Source organism: Candoia aspera, chromosome 2, assembly GCF_035149785.1.
Source record: "Candoia aspera isolate rCanAsp1 chromosome 2, rCanAsp1.hap2, whole genome shotgun sequence".
In the NCBI taxonomy this organism is placed as follows: Eukaryota; Metazoa; Chordata; class Lepidosauria; order Squamata; family Boidae; genus Candoia; species Candoia aspera.
In genome coordinates this window covers 7,591,620-7,606,948 of record NC_086154.1, presented here as the reverse complement: position 1 = coordinate 7,606,948, position 15,329 = coordinate 7,591,620, and positions in this window count along the sequence as shown.

The window sequence follows — 15,329 nt, the reverse complement described above, 5'->3', positions numbered from 1 at the left end:
TCCGCCATGGAAGGTGGGTCACTCCAGGAGAAACGGGCAGACTTTGGGAAGACCATAGACCCCAACAAAGCTTGGCTTTTAAAACATCCCTTTTTTATGATATATACAATATCTTTCATAGTGAAGGATAAGAAATGAACATAGAGGTTAAACTGAGGAAATATACGGGATCAGTGAGAGCTTAGCCTTACAAGGAAGATGGCATGTATTACTTTTCATCCTCAACGTAAACCTTTCATGTTTCAATCGAAGCGAAGAAGTGAGAAGAAAGAAATCATCAGTGAGGACTTAGCCACACTTCCTTCTTGCCCTGATGGGAAGATGGCCCACCAACAGTTTGTTGAGAGCAGGAATTCATGATGATGTCCTCAGCTCAACTCACCCTGAAGGTCACCTCCACCTGACCTCAGCAGTGAGATGGTGGCTTCCTTCCTTCCTTCCTTCCTTCCTTCCTTCCTTCCTTCCTTCCTTCCTTCCTTCCTTCCTTCCTTCCTTCCTTCCTTCCTTCCTTTCTCAGTGAAATTGGAAAGAGGACTGCCAGTTTTTCCTTAAAATTCAAGCAAGAAGAAAAGGCTTAAACTATTATCTATCTCTTTCCCTCCCTTCCTTCCTGCTTTCCTAAAATATGTAAACTTGACAGTTCTGGCAATTTCTTCCCCTTCTAGCTGGAGTGAAAGGAAGAGGCAGTTTCCTTCATTTTCTTCTCTGGTAGATTCCTTACTTCACAGCAGTTAGTGAAGAAAATAAAACTTGCTCATCATCATCATCATCATCATCATCATCATCATCATCATCATCCCACTCAGGCAAAAGTTAACAAACAATTGAAGATTCTCTCGTCTTTTTCTATCTTTTCCTGTATCAATATGAATATGAGTTTTCTATAGGTCTATATTCATTCAACTCTGTGGGACTCCAAAATGGGCCATCATGTTTGATTTCACCACATTCATATAAAGCACAAATGTATTATTCGTATTTGGTACCCATATGGGAATTTATCTGTGGATTCGGTGACACAACCAATGACTATGTTCACACAGGTTAAGCCAGGATGTATAAACTGTTGTTCACAAAAATAATAACAAGTGATTGGTTCTTGGTCTCCAGGCATGGGAGACCCAAATGAATGAAATTAAGGAAACCTTAAGAGATGCCACTGCTGTGTCCACTTGAATCATGGTGGGAAGCCCCCATCTCTCCAGTTCCTCATTCTTACTGTATCCTGACTTCCTTCACATGCAATCCTTCACACCATCTCCAATTTCACCCAAACTAGGCATTTGATTGAAGTACATGGCTCATGGGAGATCAACCTCTTCCTCTTTTTCAGATGCAGAAAAATGTAGCAGATGTCCAGAAGATCAGCATCCAAACATCAGTCAAGATCATTGTATACCCAGGAAAATCACCTTCCTCTCCTACCAAGAACATTTGGGGATCATCCTGGCTTCCATTGCCTTGTTCCTTTCTTTCATCACAGGCTTTGTCTTGGGAATCTTCATTAAATTACAAGACACTCCAATTGTCAAAGCCAACAATCGAGACCTCTCCTACATCCTTCTAGCCTCGCTCCTGTTTTCCTTCTTGACCTCCTTCCTGTTCATTGGCCGGCCAAGGAGAGTCACCTGCCTTCTCCAACAAACAGCCTTTAGCATTGTTTTCTCACTCGCAGTCTCTTCAGTCTTGGCCAAAACAGTCACAGTGGTGTTAGCCTTCTGGGCCACAAAACCAGGGAATAAGGTGCAGAAATGGCTGGGGAAGAGCCTGGCCAGCTCCATCATCCTTTCTTGCTCTGGTCTCCAAATTCTCCTCTGCAGCACCTGGTTGGGCACTTCTCCCCCCTTCCCCGACTCTGACATGCACTCACAATCTGGAGAGATCCTTCTGCAGTGCAATGAAGGATCAGTCACCATGTTTTATGGTGCTCTCAGCTACATGGGCTTCCTGGCTGCCATTTGCTTCATGGTGTCTTTCCTGGCCAGGAACCTCCCTGGGGCCTTCAATGAAGCCAAGCTGATCACCTTCAGCATGCTGGTCTTCTGCAGTGTCTGGGTTTCCTTTGTGCCCACCTACCTGAGCACCAAGGGCAAGTACATGGTGGCTGTGCAGATCTTCTCCATCTTGGCCTCCAGTGCTGGTCTGCTGGCCTGCATCTTCATCCCCAAGTGCTATATTATTATCCTTAGGCCAGAATTGAATACAAAAGAACATTTGAGGTCAAAATAAGGTCACAAAGTGAGTTTTGTGTAGGTGGTGTCCAGAAATGTCAGTTAGTAATTCTAACAAACAGTATTTGACACTTTAGTGCTTTAAAAAATTAAAAATAATACCAACTGCTGTTTTTTCAACGTTATCATTTTAATTCTATCATTTCTTCAAGTGATAGAAATAGATTATCCCACTTTAATATATTTGATGTCCACTTTTCTCTTTGCTATTGAATGTATAGGAAAGTATGGGGGTGTTTATGTATCCTTTGGATTAGTGTAGAATTTTCTGAAAGGAGCATTTGACCTGGACACCAGGACACAATTACCCTGAAGCAGTAATTTGTCTATTGATGGTCCTGGTGAAAAGGACAGGCCTAAAGAGGGGAATGGATATCTACCCTTCATGTTATTATACCATTGTGACTCTTCTTCTCTAAATATAGGAAAAAGTATGAATGAGTTTCTCGTCTTTATCCTTGAGTAAAGAACATGGTTCTTGCTAGTATCATGAAGATTTGCTACTTGCATGGCAGTGTGACCATGCTTACCTACAAGGCTAATTAATGCTGTACTGCAAACAAGCAGTTTATTTTATTTATTTATCTATCTATCTATCTATCAAAATTTTATCACGGCCCATCTCCCCGACATGGGGGACCCTGGGCGATTCACAATAAAAACAATTTAAAATTTCAATGAAATCATAAATACAACCAATAATCAGTCAGCATAAAATGCAATAAAATCCAAGCGATGGTGGATCTAATTCAAACCATAAGGCAATAAAACCGGTCCCTGCAGAACTAGGGAATCAACCAGCCCCAAGAATGGCTCTTCCCCTCCCTATTGCAGGCAAGGCGACAAAACCAGGTCTTCGGCTGTTTTCTGAAGTCCAGGAGGGAGAGGGCTACCCTCACTTCTGGGGGAAGGATGTTCCAAAAGGCGGGAGCTGTTGCAGAGAAGACCCACCTCCTGGACCCCAGCACATGGAATTCTCTTGCAGACGGGGTCCGCAACATGCCCTCTCTGCACGATCAGGTGCGACAGGCTGATGTACTGCAAACAAGCAGTTGATATGGATTGCCAACCACTGCTGCTTTTCCAAGTTCTATGTAGTTCATAAAGTTTCTTTGTTATACCTTCTCACCAGGGCTGCAACTGGGGATGGGAGGCAAGCGGGGCATGTGCCCTGGGCACTGCGCTGGGGGGGCATGTAAATGAGCCTTGGGGGCCCCAAAGTGAGCACCGGGGGACACCAAAGTGGGTGCGGCATCCATATTTGCCCCAGGTGACACAGACCCTAGTTGCGGGCCTGCTTCCCACACTACTACCCACAGCTCATAGAAAGCTCATCTATCGTCTCTCTCTCTCTCTCTCTCTTCCTCTCTCTCTACCTCTCTCTCTCTCTCTCTCATCTCTCTAATCATCTATCTACCTACCTTCCATCTACCTATCTATCTCTATTATTGAGCTAACCCCATTTTATTATTAAATTCAATACTTAATTATTACCAAGTGTTTCATTCTGCTCTGTCTTGGAAAACAAACGTAAAAACACTATTTTAGGTCTCTTTCAGACAGGAGGAAATGCAGACAACTTTTTCCAACCAGAGGTATTTCTAGATAACATCTAAATTGTGGAATGGGGACACTGGAAGAACAAGGAAAAGACAAAGTGTTCTACTGCTGCTTAGGACGTGAGCAGCTCCACTCATTAGGATCACATGTCTCTTCTAGCTTTAGATCCGCCACTTGCATCTGGCCAAATGCAGGATGACTACTTGGAGAACAAAGAAAGAATTTCAGTGGGAACTTGGAACGTAAGAAGTACGAAGATGGGAAAGGAGGTCCCCTCATCCTATTAAAGGTTTGGGCAAGGAGTCATCCACTTCCAAAGCCTGCCTCGTGGTGCTTCTCCTCTAGGAGTGCCCAACCTCTGCTCCTTGAAAGCTTAGAGTAGCCCCAGGTGCTTCTCCAGAAGTTTAATCCATTTAACAGAAATGCAGCTAAGGAGACGTGGCTAGTATTTAGATGGGAGGCCACCAGGTATTTTGTGGCATTCCCAAGTAAATTCCCTGTCCACGGGGTGACCAGGAGTTCTGTTCAGCTTAAAGAAGTAGAGGTTTTTGCCTTTAATTTGATCAAAGAAACAATTAAGTGTTAGGGAATAATTAATTGCCATGTAAGGGACACGGTGGCGCTGTGGGTTAAACCGCTGAGCTGCTGAGCTTGCCGATCGGAAGGTCGGCGGTTCAAATCCGCATGACGGGGTGAGCTCCCGTTGCTAGTCCCAACTCCTGCCAACCTGGCAGTTTGAAAACATGCAAATGTGAGTAGATTAATAGGTACCACTTCAGCGGACAGGTAACGGCGTTCCGTGTAGTCATGACCATGGAAGTGTCTATGGACAAACGCCGGCTCTTCGGCTTTGAAACGGAGATGAGCACCACCCCCTGGAGTCAGACACGACTGGGCTTAATGTCAAGGGAAACCTTCACCTTTACTAGGGCTTTAAAGGTGGTAAGCAGCACCTTGAATTGGACCCAGAAGCAAATTGGCAACCGAGGCAGACCATACCTAAAAGGATCAGAATAGTGCAAGCCATGGTATTCCCTGTGACACTCTATGGAAGCAAAAATTGGACTTTGAAGTAGCAGGAGAGCAAGAATATTGATGCTTTTGAACTTTGGTGTTGGAGAAGACTCCTGAGAATACCGTCGACAGCCAATAATACAAATAGATGGATCATCGAACAGATCACCCCAGAGTTCTCACTCCAGACATAAATTACCACGCTCAGATCACCCTACTTCAGACACATTATGCAAAGACCTAGCTCCCTAGAGAATGCTGGGAAAGGTGGAAGGAAAGAGAAGAGGACCACCAGCAGCAAAGTGAATGCACCATTGGAAGACCTGAAAGTCCCAGCTGGGGACAGATTGTCACAGAGGAAATCTATCTATGTGGTTGCTAGGAGTCAAAAACAAGGATGGGACATAATCAATCAAACAATAAATATGCTTTATGGGAGATCCTACATTTGCTGTTTTTTCAGATGCAGAAATATGCATCAAATATCCAGAAGATCAGCATCCAAATATTAATCAAGATCAAGTACCCCCAAGATTTAAGCCTTCCTCTTCCATAAGGAGAAGTTGGGGATCATCCTGGCCTCCATTGGCTTCTTCCTGTCACAGGCTATGTCTTGGGAATCTTCATTAAATCCCAAGAAACTCCCATCATCAAAGCCAACAACCAGGACATCTCCTACATGCTCCTTGTCTATCTCCTGCTTTCCTTCATGTTGTTCTTACTGTTGATTGGCTGGCCAAGGAAAGTAACCTGCCTTCTCCAACAGGTAGCAAACAAATGATGGTGGTGATGTTGGGTTTCTTGGCCACAAAATCAGAGAATATAATGCAAAGACGTTTGGAGAAGAACTTGGCCCACCATCTTTCTTGCTTTGTTCTCAAAGTTATCACAAGCAACATACATTTGGGCATTTGTGCTGCCTTCTCTACTGCGACCAGCACTCTCAGCCTGCAGAGATTGTTCTGCAATGCAAGAGCTTTTTTCCATATTTTATGGAGCACCTGGCTCAATCAAATTCCTGACTGCCGTCTGCTTCATGGTGGCTTTCTTGACCAAGAATCTGCCTGGGCTATTGAAGGAAGCCATGCTGATCACCTTCAGCAGGCTGATCTTCTGTAGCATCTGAAGCACAAAGGGGCAGGCTGCGAAGGACATGCAGGTCTTGTGTATCTTGGCACCTGTGTCCAAGTAACAGTCTTTGACAGTTTAATGTTCCTTAAAGGTCCCCCCAAATCATCAAGTCCTTTTTTTCCAAACTCATGGTAGAAATTAGCTCTGTTTTAATAAACATGACTTCCTGCTCTATCTCTGTTCTTGAGTATACAAAATACGTTTCTGCGTGTACTTCTGTGTGTACCTATGAGTGACTACAAGGACCCCTTAGAACATTGTGTCAGGGGATTCCAAGGTCACTCACACTCACAAGGTGTGGGTAACACATCCCATATTTATACCCCTTTCTGCCTCTCAGCTCAGAGGAGTCATCGAATTCCTGTCTTGTTGTAACCCGGACAGCCCTTATAAATTGGTGGCCGAAGAGATCTGAGCTGGTGCACCCCTGGGGGTTAGGGTTCTTTGGACAATACAAGAGACATATTAGTGTAGAGGACAGGAGGAAGAGCCACTACCAAGCTAGCTGTCAGACAAGAGGGTCTGTAGCCCGGCCCAAGAAAACAATTGGAGAAAATCTCTCAGACAGGCCCCTCCCTAGTCCACACCAAGACAAAGGGAGGGAGGGGAAACCAGATTCAGAATTGCAAGGTTCTGTTCCCAGAGCTGTTACAATAAAGGTAGCCCTAACTTCTGGATTCAGTTCAAGGTGCTGGTTATCAACTGTAATGCCCTACATAGCACAGGACTGGGTTATTTGTGCCTGCTTCTGAGGGTGGAAGGAGGGGAAGAAGAGGGGGGTGGACTCAGTTACAGTGGCAATGGGCGCACCATTGGAAGTCCTAAATGACCGAGACAGGGACAGATCATCATTGAGAACATCTAGGTGATTGCTAAGAGTTGACACCAACTCTGTGACACATAATCAATTCATCCATCAATCAATCAACTTAGTTTCCCCCTTTCTCTTTTTATATAAAATGAGAATCTATGTGTCTGTAAAGTATGAAGGTCTGTATAGATCCTTAATTTTCAGACACTGGGTTAGGAGTTCTCCAGGGTCACTCATGCTCCAAAATTGTGGCTAAAGTCACATTTGGATGCTAAATGCAGGGTTAGTTCCACTTTCCCTAACAAAGAACAGGGTTTGTTTGTTTGTTTGTTTTCTGTCTCTAATAAAGAACAGTATTACTGTTGGCTTTGTTTGGTTTTAATGGGAATAGCCCAACAGCAAAACTTGAAACCAAATTATTGATCAATATAATGAATAAAAGTCCTGTTTCTTAGGGCATCTGCTGTGGTTTGGTAACCTGTAAGAAACAAGAACTATTAAATAAACCAGAAGAAATATAAAGTTGGTTAAAATAAGGCATTTATTTGCAAAGTTCTGGCAACCCTTTACAGACATTTTGCTGACAGCAGGATGGAAAAGTCAATGTTTTATGGATTTGCTTATAGATAAGGGAGGGGTATGGGATGGAGAGATATCTGTCCATTGGGAGAGAAAAATTAGAGCAGGCATATTCCTTTCCACCATGGTGTTAATCCAGACCAGTGGACACTCTTGTTCCCAGTGATTCAACAAGCAAACGGGAAGGGAAGCAATGGGTTAAGCAAAGGGTGAATGGGGAAACTTCATTGCAAGGAGTGGAAGTGTTCTTTCATTAGGAACAGAACTGTCATTTTAAATGTTGGATGTTATAGGTGTCAAGTAAATTTGCATCTCTGTTCTGTTCTGTTCTGTTCTTTTTTTTCCTTTTCCTTTTCTTTTTCTTTTTCCTTTTCCTTTTCTTTTTCCTTTTTTTGATCAGTTACAGTTTTGTTTCTCAGATTCTGGTTGATAAAACTCGGTTTCCTTTCTTCCACCAAATGCTTCCAGCTGAAGGAGTCCAGTACCCAGGGATTCTCAAGGTGCTCCTCCATTTAGGTGGACCTTGGGTGGTCTGATTGCTCCAGACACTGACCAGGGGCAGAGGCTCATGTGGATCTTGACTTCCATGCTGATAAGGATTGGCATTTGTCCAGTTTTATCACAAATCACAAAAACTGACCCCAAACTCACTTTACTATTTTATTTTGACTTCAGATGTTCTTTTGTATTCAGATCTGGTCTTAGGAAAATAATGTAGCATTTGGGCAAGAAGATGAAGCTCAGCAGGCCAGTACTGGAGGCCAAGATGGAGAAGATCTGCACAGCCACCATGAACTTGCCCTTGGTGCTCAGATAGGTGGGCACAAAGGACACCCAAACACTGCAGAAAACCAGCATGCTGAAGGTGATCATCTTGGCTTCATTGAAAGCCCCAGGGAGGTTCCTGGCCAGGAAAGCCACCATGAAGCAGATGGCAGCTAGGAAGCCCATGTAGCCAAGGGCACCATAAAACATGGCAGCAGAGCCTTCATTGCATTGCAGGATGATCTCCCCAGGCTGGGAATGCAGGTCAGAATCAGGGAATGGGGGAGATGTTCCCAACCAGATGCCACATATGACCATTTGGACACAAGAACAAGAAATGATGATGGAGTTAGCAAAGTTCTTCCCTAGCAATCTTTGTATTTGATTCCCTGGTTTTGTGGCCAGGAAGACCAACACTACAGTGATTGTTTTGGCCAAGACAGAAGAAATGGCAGCTGAGAAGATGATGCTGAAGGCAGTTTGTCGAAGAAGGCAGGTGGCTCTCCTTGGCTGGCCAAAGAACAGGAAGGACGTCAAGAAGGAAAGCAGGAGGGAGACCAGGAGAATGTAGGAGAGGTCCCTGTTGTTGGCTTTGATGATTGGAGTCTCTTGGAATTTAATGAAGATTCCTAAGACAAAGCCTGTAATTAAAGAGAGGAACAAGGCAATGGAAGCCAGGATCTTCCCCAAATTTTCTTGATAGGATAGGAAGGCTATAATCTTGGGGATACAGTGATCTTGATTGAGGTTTGGATACTGATCGTCTGGACAGTTTTTGCATTTTTCTGCATCTGAAAAGAGAAAGAGGAATGTATTGCTGTGGTCTTGTCTGCTTTCTGTTATCAGAGACTGGTAGAGCAGACCAGAGAGAGCCTCAGCATGAAAAGGCATCAGGTGATTAAACACCTGTGGCAGCTTCAGGAGACAAGGGAGATGAGCAGGTGAAAATAGATTCCAAGAATGAAGGGCAGATTGTGGAGGTATCAGTTTCCCTAAGTCTTTTTTCTTTTCTTTTTTTTGCAGATTAGTGGTGGCCATGATTCTTGGAATCATAGGATTTAGAGTGCAAGACCTCTGAAAAATCCTACATGCAATAAGGCTTAACTAACTCACTTTGGAGTGGCATTCAAGTCTGAGTTGCTTGGCCTTATGTAATGACTGCCACTCAATTACCATTAAATTTGATTCGTACGTGCTAAGTAGTAATCTCTTTAATGATATTGAAATGTGCAGTACAGAGAAAAAGTTGCGAATAGAAGTTCCCGTGCTTTCCCCAAGCTAAAGAGTCCAATGAATTCCAACCCCTTCCCCTTCTTCGGTATGCAGCCCCCTTTTCGTTCCAGTCTGTGCAGATGTCTCCGCCGGTTGACCTTGGATGCCAGAGGTAGTCCAGACAAGATGCTTTCACACTCCTGGCTTGTCCCCCCTCCCAGTTCTACTGACTCGCAAGTCTCAACCCAGCTTGACTCATTCATGCATGCGAGTGTCATGAGTGCCGTTGAGCTGAAGACATCAGCGCAATGGCACACATGACAATAGCAAGGAAACAGGGGAAGGGGCTCAAGATAAGTATCCATCAACTCACAAAGACTGAAGGACAAGAAACAATGGCTAAACGGATCGCGAGGCACACCCAAACTGTTAGCGCTAACGCAACGGAGATCGCCCAGCTGACAGCAATCACCGGAGGAATAGAGAAACTGATGATGGGCGATCCCAGAACGCCAGCGGGGCCTCGCAACCCCTCACCTACCGGCAGGAGAACGTGTTGGACAAAGGGGGTTGACGTAACCGCGAGTGAGGGGGCGCTGACCGGCGCGGGGTATTTAAACCCCGCACCGGTGCGCTCCTGTCACTCTCAGCTTTTTTCCTATACTGTACCTACACCGTGAATAAATCAGAGCCTGTTCCACAGAACCAGTGTCTGAGCATTATTCAGAGGTAGGCAGCACATGACATAAAGCTGAGAGTCATAAACTCAGCCTCGCCGAGCCCCACCAGACGACAACGAGCCGCGGGAGGAGTAGACGGCGAGAAGACCAGGAAGATGAGGCCGGCGCGACGCGGACAAGGAGGGCGAGCCGCACGGCAAGAAGCAGAGGAGGACCGACCGAGGCCAGAGGCACCGCGGACTCCCGGAGCCATGGACGCCCACCCGACCCAACCCGAGCCTCAGCTCCAACCCCAAGGGGAGATGGCGACGGAGGCAACCCGACCACGGGAAGGAGCAACATACCTTCCGAAACCAGCGGAGAACCCCGCGCCCCACATCGCACCCCAGCAACGGGCGTGGAGCGACAGCCCAACGGCGGTAAGCACGGAGGAGGACGATGGAGACACCCAGCAGATGGCGGAGGAAGCGGACCAACGGCCGAGAGAGACTGAACCCCACCGGCAACCCACTCCCGCCGACACACCGACAGAACCGGCCCCAGCGGTGGCGCAGATCGTGGACGAGGAAGCACGAGCTGGTCTCGCGGCCATGCAGACCCAACTGGAGGAACTCCGGACCATGCTTCAGTCACTCATGCCCCCCGCGCCGCCCAACGACGTCCCCGCACAGGTCCGCACCCCGAGCGAAGCGCCGAACCCCCACGGGCCAAATGAAGGTCAACAGACGGCCCAGGCGGACGACACCACAGGCCGGGAAGCGAGAGGAAGGGCCGCACAAAACGCCCGGGCCCCAAAGGACTTCCCCATCTTCTTTGATGGGAACCCCGCAAAACTGTCGTTCTTTATCACGAACGCCAGGGAGTTCATGGGGAGGCACGGACACTCCTACGACTCCGAAGCGGACAAAATCGCTGCCGTGGCGATCAAATTACAAGACCGGGCGGCGGACTGGTACGTCCAACTGTACGAGTCCAGCTCCCCCGCCCTCGCCAACTTCCCCGCCTTCATCAAGGAGATGAGAAGCTACTTCGAAGACCCACTAGCCAAAGTGAGGGCGAAGAGCGCACTCCAAAGACTTAAACAGGGCACACGCACTGTCCCAGACTACACCCTCGAGTTCAAAGCCCTCGCGGGGAAGGTCAGCGACTGGTCCGAGACCACCCTGCTGGAAATGTTCAAAAGGGGGCTCAACCGTGACGTACTTCAATGGGCCCTCTACCGCGACGACCCAGAAACTCTACACAGGTGGATCCACCTCGCGGGGAAAGCCGAACACGCGCACCGCACCTTCCTCATGACAACTACGGAAGACGTGAACTACAGCTGCAAAAAGGTACCCGCACCACACGTGGGGACGGCCGGCCCCACATACCCAAAGAAGAAATTTAATCGGGAGCCCTGCGGGAGGTGTGGAAAACTTGGGCACAAGACGGCGGATTGCTTCGCCAACCGACTGCTGACCAGTGCGCCTAAACCCACCCCGAAAGCTAGCCCCAAACCACCTAACCTGGTGCCGCCCCCTCACCGCCGAATGACCGTAGCCACAGCGACACCAGAGGAAGGCTGGGACGCCTACTGGGGGGAAGAGGACAACGTAGACCCAGACCAGCCGGCGGGAAAAGCTCCCCGCCTGCCCTGAAACGCGTTGCGAGGCAGGCGGTGGGACAGCAGCGTGGACCACCTCGACGGAACGGCGAAAGCTCCGTGATAATGGCGGCAAATAAACTCTCTGCCGGCAACGGAGCCACCACGGCCGCGGCACTAGTGGACTCGGGGTGCTCAAAAAACCTCATCCACCCCGACTTAGTCGCCAAACTCGACCTCCACTGCTTCCCCCTCCCCACGCCGCTGGCATTCCACCAGCTGGACGGCTCTACAGTGGGAGGGAAACCAGCTACGATGCAAACCGAGCCGGTCACCCTGCAAATGGGCACTCACACCGAACGCACATCGTTCGTCGTCACCCACATCGGACGGCCCATTGCAGTCCTGGGAATGCCATGGCTCGTGACAAACAACCCGCGCATCAACTGGGAGACCCACACCTTCACATTTGGCGATGGCAAGTATCGGGCACCAGTTCCAGCGGGCAGAACCAACCCCACTGTGGGACGAGCAGAGGCGACTACACAGGACAACGCCGCTACCACAGCAGACCTACCGGAACAATACGCCGACTTCTCCGAGGTCTTCGGAGAGGCGGAAGCTGACCAACTACCCCCCCACCGCAAGACGGATTGCCGGATCGACCTGCTGCCCGACGTCCCCTTACCTAGACCGAAGATCTACTCGATGACCCCGAAGGAGATGGCAACCCTCCGGGAGTTCATCGATAAAAACCTAGAGAGGGGATTCATAGAGCCAGCATGCTCACCGGTCGGAGCCCCCGTCTTATTCCAGGAGAAGAAAGACGGCACCCTATGGCTCTGCACCGACTACCGGGGCCTAAACGCGGCTTCCCTGTCCAACAAATACCCCTTACCCCTAGTGAAAGACATGCTCGCCCACCTGTCCACGGGCAAAGTCTTTTCCAAATTGGACCTTCGCGAGGCGTACTACCGCATCCGAATCAGGGAGGGGGACGAATGGAAGACTGTGTTCAACTGCCCCCTAGGCGCCTTCCAGTACAAAGTCCTGCCGTTCGGACTCGCGGGGGCCCCCGGGGTGTTTATGCAGCTCATCAATGAGGTACTGCATGAACACCTGTTCAAAGGGGTCCTTGTCTACATAGACGACGTCCTTATCTACACAAAAACGCACAAAGAACATGTGACCCTAGTCAGGCAAGTCCTCGACAAGCTCAGAAGGGCGCAGCTCTATGCCAAACCTACAAAGTGCGAATTTCATAAAGCGCGCCTAGACTACCTGGGGTACCGAATCTCCGGAGACGGCATAGAAATGGACCCCGCAAAAGTCGAGGCGGTGCTGAACTGGGAACGCCCCCGCAACAGACGCCAACTCCAGAGCTTCCTCGGCTTCGCGAATTTTTACAGGTCATTCGCCCGGGGGTTCGCAGAGATAGCCCTCCCCCTAACGGACCTCCTCAAAACCAAAGGGGTGGGGGACACCCGACGCGCCAAGAACCCGGGCACAGTATTGAATTGGACTCCCGCGTGCCAGACCGCATTCAACAAGCTGAAAGCGCTGTTCACCACGGAGCCAATCCTCGCGCACCCGGACCCAGAACGGCCGTTCGTGGTCCAAGCCGACGCCTCAGACTTCTCCCTGGGGGCCATCCTACTCCAAAAGGACCCCACGGGACTCCTGAAACCATGCGCCTACCTGTCGAGGAAATTTTCCGAGACAGAAAGGCGATGGCACGTCTGGGAGAAAGAAGCCTTTGCGGTAAAATCGGCGCTAGAAACATGGCGACACCTACTCGAGGGAGCCACCCAACCATTCGAGGTCTGGACCGACCACCGGAACCTCGAGGCCCTCCGAACGCCCAGACGCCTTAGCCCAAAACAGGTCCGATGGGCCCAATTCTTCAGCCGCTTTAAATTCCAGCTGAAGTTCATGCCGGGCAAAAAGAACTTCATGGCCGACGCCCTCTCCCGACTGCCCCAGGACGAAGAACCCACCCCAGACACCATTGGGACGGTCCTATCCGCCTCGCAACTGGGGATGGCCGTGACCACCCGAAGCGGCGCTCGGAGGCAGCTCGACTCTACGGCGCAGCCGACGGCGGGACAACCTGCGACCAGACGAAGCCCACCGCAACTACCAGGGGGAATACGCATGGACCTCGCCGCCGCCCTCAAAACCGACCCCTGGTTCCTGGCAAACCCCGACAAGGTAACGATGGCACAGGACCTGGCATGGGGGGAAGGCAGGATCTATGTCCCGGACTCGCAACGCCAAGCGATCTTGCATAGGTCATACGACGCCAAGCAAGCGGGACACTTTGGGTTCCTCAAGAACCTACACCTAACAAGGCGTCAATTCTGGTGGCCCGCGCTCAGACGAGACGAGAAAGCATACGTAGCGTCCTGCCCAATGTGTGCTAGGGCCAAACAGGCACCAGGCAAACCCGCGGGGCTATTACAACAGGTGGCAGAACCCTCCCGCCCATGGGAGGAAATCTCTATGGATTTTATAGTGGACCTCCCACCCAGCCAGAAGAAAACGGCCATTTGGGTGGTGAAGGATTACTTCTCGAAACAGGCCCACTTCATCCCCTGCACGTCGGTCCCGTCCGCACAACAACTAGCCAAACTCTTCCTCATCCACGTGTACAGGTTACATGGATGTCCCGCACGTGTGGTGACCGACAGGGGCACACAGTTCACCTCTAAATTCTGGCGGGCCTTCCTAAAGCTGACGGGGACCCAACAGGCCCTATCCACTGCCTGGCACCCCCAGACGGACGGAGCCACAGAGGTCCTTAATGCCACCCTAGAGCAATTCATACGCTCATACACCAACTATCATCAAGACGACTGGGCCGAACTGCTCCCGTTTGCCGAAGTCTCATACAACAACGCCGTCCACACGAGCACGGGGAAAACTCCGTTCGAGGTAGTCTCGGGGCGCGACTTCATCCCCATACCGGAGCTACCACAACCCCCGGAACCCCAGGTGGACGCTAGCGACTGGGGACGGAAGATCGCGGAATCGTGGCCAATAATCACGGCAGCGCTAAAGGATGCACAGGCGGCCTACAAAGAGCAGGCCGACAAGCACCGGCGCCAACAACCGATGTTCCAGGTGGGGGATATGGTCTACCTATCCACCAAATTTCTAAAGTCACCCCAACCCTCGAAAAAACGGGGGCCTATGTACATCGGGCCGTTCCGAGTCACGCAAATAGTGAACCCGGTGGCAATACGCTTGGACCTGCCACACAACCTACGGAGACTCCACCACACCAGCCTCCTGAAACCGGCAACCACCTCTCGATGGCACCCACGCATGCCACAGCCCTCACCGGTGATGATCGACGGGCAACATCACTTTGACGTAAGGGACATACTCGACTCTCGCAGGCAACGGGGAACTTTACACTATTTGGTCAGGTGGAAACACTTCCCCCACCCAGAATGGGTGGCGGCGCACAACGTTAACGCGCCTGACCTGACCCGGGCTTTTCACCGGGCATACCCCGACAAGCCAAAACCAAGGCTAGCAAGCCGTCACCTGCAAAACCCCTCCCCCGTGGGCCCCCCCCGCCTACCATGCCCCAAGGGAAAGGGCCCCCCCAAGCCCGCGACTTGGGTGGACCTCCCCCCCCGGGACTCACTCCCCCCGCCCCGGGCCCACGAAGCAGTAACAAGCGTTCGCCAGCACCCTCCCCCCGCCCCGAGCCCACGGGGGAGTGGCAAGCAAGTCAACAGGGCATCCTGGGG